Below are 4,407 nucleotides of genomic sequence, written 5' to 3'. Positions count from 1 at the left end.
GTATCAGTGTGGGCCTTAGCCCATCACAGTAACAGTATCAGTAAGGCAATCAGAAATCCTACCCATCCATTCTTTACACTCCACTCCGTCTAGCCCTACACTCCATGTGGGGATAAAATCGACCTACCCATCCCTACACTCCAAAATATAGCATTGGTTACGACACTAAACAGTGGTTGCAGCAGAGCTACTAGTATAGTACACTTCCTCCAAATATAATAACCCAACCCCATGCAATATGTCATGCCATCATACGTGAATGTAAATCATGTCATTCTCGATTACAGTCATACATATCAAAGGGGTATCTCAGTCATTTACCTCATTAGGGTATAACGGACATTTCATCAAATTAAGGTCTAGGTATACTTACTGACCCAACAGAAGGTCCACAGTCTTCTCGGGCGACCCATACAACTTTAACAGTCCAACAGTGATAATTGGCCCAAAGCCCATAATATGGCCCATGTGGGCCCATACGCCTGTGTGGCCCATAAAGCCCAAAAATGACCTTGGCTTTGTGAACTACATAGTCTGGCCCAATAATCTCTACACGTCCGTGTGGGGCCCATGAGCCCGTGGGGCCCACATCGCCCATTTCGACCCAACTTGGCCCAAAACGGTCTAAGCCTATGAAATCGCTCATGGTGGCCTTTACGACCAAACGCCCATGTTTTATACGTTCGGATCATCACACGAGTGAGCGTACGCTCATTTAGCGTCTATAAACATATTTTTTTGGCTTTTGCTGATTAATAGTTATTGCAGTGTGATTACACACCTGATGTGATTAGACGTTAGTCGATGCTTTGAATACTCTTGTCCTGAAATAACATTTAATTAGTTACTTAACTCATGTTTCCAAATGGAGCCTAACAAAATTCCCAAATTGACACAAGCCCCTTACTTGAAATTGGTCGTAATGCAGCCTTGGTTCCTAGGAGGCGTGCCAATCAATCTCGATCACCACCTACACAAAAGTTGCACCTTAATAATAAATCCATAATTGGAGTATAACACAATCTCCACACTTACTAACAACGACAGAGAAGATTGTTGAAAAGAGGTGTAGCATACAAAAACCAAAAAGGAAGATCGATCTGAAATAGTACACAGGGGTAACAATCAAGATGAGAAGAAGAAAGAGATGATGCTCAGAATAGTGAAACTGAAAGGAAAAAGAAATGAGGCGGAGGCTTACTTACCAGTACTCGGCCAAAGAAAATGATTGAGTGAGAGGGAAGACCAAGTATTCAGTCAAATGCAAGTTGAAGAGAGGACAGAGTTGAGTGAAAAAGAAGAGAGGGAGAGAAAAGAAAAGAAGAAGAATCGATTAAGAATCAGGAGTTAAAATCCGAAGACTTTAAGAGAGATGAGTGGAAAATTCGTCCAAGAATAGAAAGAAAGCACGAGAGAGAGATCGGTTGCTAAATGAGTAAGGGACAAAAGAAATCGATCAAGAAGGCACATCAAAGATAAGCAAAGTCGATATATACCTGAAATGACAAATACCCGAATGGTCACTAGAAGAATTCGGCTGTCAAACAAGTAACAAAACTAAAGAGTGGAAAGAAGGAAAAAGGTAATAGCTACCAAAATGAGAGCAAAACTAGACAATTTCGGCACTAAGTGCCTATGACTAAATTTTCCTAATGAGAATCCACAAAAAGCCTAAAGGTTGAGGAGAATTCCAGTTCGGCACCACCACTCCCCTACTCCTTGATCCACTCATCGAATATCTCCCAAAATCTATCCCCTAGTCCCCCAACCGACCAATTCAAATCCTTTTCAAACTCCTCCTAAAATTCGGCCACACACTCTCTTCCCCCTCAAACACTTCAATTGCCCACTAGCTTCAGAGTTCTACTGATACTCAACCTCCTACACGGTACAACAACAAAATGAAACACTCATTGCGCAACACATGACTTGAACTCAATACCTTTAGCAGTAATGACACGCCACTTACCCCTTGACCAGCAGGCCCTTTCTGTCATACTCTACTCACATTAATTTAAAAGTATACTAACTAAAGGCAAGGGTTAATTTCCTAAAAACAAAGTTTTTGGAAAATGCCCAAGCTTGAACCCAAGACTTCTCAAGCACTTCCCAGAACACTTAACCACTGAAACAAACATGCATTTGAGTTGCACAACATATAGAAAATAAATACCTATATTTTGGGGCGTTACATTTGTACTCTGTTCAGACTTTAGTATTTTTGAATTGAATAATATATGATTTGTATTCAATTTATTGATAGATTAAATGATATGCTACGTTCTTACTAAGCTTTATAAGCTTATTCATTTTTGTGGATTGTTTTGTAGATCATTATTACTGACGTTTTGGATGGATCAAATCTTCAGCTCATACTATCCACAAACTTTGGTAGTTTTTGTATCTCCTAGGGTAGTGGCATGTATAAACTTAAGTAATTGAATTTGGTGTTGAAATGTATTTAGGATGTTATAAAATGGTATTTGATGAATGTGTATATTATAACTAAACGTGTTTGTATTTTGATGTCATATATGCATAATAGGTTATGATGCTTATTTAGAAGGTACTTTTGGTTAATTTTGATAATGAATGAGAATGTTTTATTGGAATCATTTGATGGTTTGAGTCATGGAGCTACTTTAGGTTATATGTCTATTAGGTTTTTGGAATTTGTAGTTGATGAATGTATTTGGCAAAGTTTGGTAGGTCTTGGTAATTGATGTTGAGGTGCATTGTATGACATATTAGTTGACTGATCTTGGACTATTGATTTGGTCATTTTATATAGGTTTTGGGTCATGTGTTAATGCCTTGATATGGTGCTCTAAATACCTTTAGATGGTTGCATGGTTTGGTGTTAGAAATAACTTGTTTTTGGGCAAATTCATGTCCATACGGCTTGAGACACACATGACCAGGTGACACAGTCGTGTGTTCCATATAGATTTTAAAGCATACAAGTTTGGCTATTACACGGCCTAGCACATGGCCTATCACACGGATGTGTGTGGTTATTTTGAGAGTTACACGGCCGGGCACAAGGGTGTGTGGCTTGGTCGTGTAACCCAACTCAAAGAGTTACATGGGTGATAACACGGGTTAGGACACGACTGTATGTCCTTATTTTGATTGTTACCTAGCCTGAGACACGGACGTATGTAACACCCCAAACCCGGCCTGGAAGTTTAGCTCGAATCTGGCGTGTCACATTGAAGTGTTTTTCGAAAACCGTGTTTCCATTAAAAACCCTTCTTAATAATTAAAAACTTATACCCTTTTTAAACCTTGTTAGAAAACCTCAGCTGAATAACATTCTTAACAACTTTGTAAAAATTTTGGTAGTTGCAGAAGCTTAATTTAAAAACAATTGCGAATACGTGATGTTTTGAACAACAGTAGTTGCTTTGGAAAACCGTGTTCTAATACTAGCAATTATAAGAACAATAAATAAAATTCCAAATTTGAAATCCAGAAAATTACAACGGCTTTACTACAGGCCACATAAAAACATTTAAAAGTAATAATCAAAACTGTAACATAAACAATGTGTGTGGCTTCCTCCGAGCCCCTCGCAGCTCCGATCCATCTAAGGCTAGAAATTACCTGAAAGTTTAATAAACGGGGTGAGTTTACGAAAACTCAGTGTGAAATCCCCTACTATATAAAAGGAACAGTCAGTCATATAAAAGAATTAAAAGTTGGCCCCAGCCCTACTTACAGTTTCAGTATCAATTAGGCCTTAGCCCATTATAACAGACAGTACCAGATGGGCCTTAGCCCATTACAGAATAAGAAACATTATCAGAACTAGAATCAAAATGAGAATCAGAATCAGAATCAGGTGACAGAATCAAAATTAGAATCAGAATCAAAATTAGGTAACAGAATCAGAATCAGTATCAGGTAACAGAATCAGAATCAGAACCAGAATCAGAATCAGTATCAGGTAACAGAATCAGAATCAGAATGTGAATGCAAACCCAACCCAATCCATCCGTATACACCCCCGTACCAACCTTACACCATGCGGGGAGACAACTCGACCCACCCATCCGCTACACACCACAGAATTTGCAGCGAGGCTGCCAGATATTGTGACGAAGTCACCAGATACAGATATTGTGACGAAGTCACCAGATACAGATATTGTGGCTAGGCCACCAGATTGCAGCGAGGTTGCCAGATATTGTGACAAAGTCACCAGAATAGATATATATGGCGAGGCCACCAGATTGCAGCGAGACTGCCAGATATTGTGACGAAGTCACCAGAATAGATATATGTGGCGAGGCCACCAGATTGCAGCGAGGCTGCCAAAACGCTTCCTCCATCAATATAACCCATATCCCATGCAACAGATATACATGTCATCGCATACAACATACAGAATCAGAATATCATGTC

This window comes from Gossypium hirsutum, chromosome A01, assembly GCF_007990345.1.
Source record: "Gossypium hirsutum isolate 1008001.06 chromosome A01, Gossypium_hirsutum_v2.1, whole genome shotgun sequence".
Classification (NCBI taxonomy): Eukaryota; Viridiplantae; Streptophyta; class Magnoliopsida; order Malvales; family Malvaceae; genus Gossypium; species Gossypium hirsutum.
The sequence above is the reverse complement of the archived record's forward strand: the minus strand, read 5'-3'. Positions refer to the sequence as shown.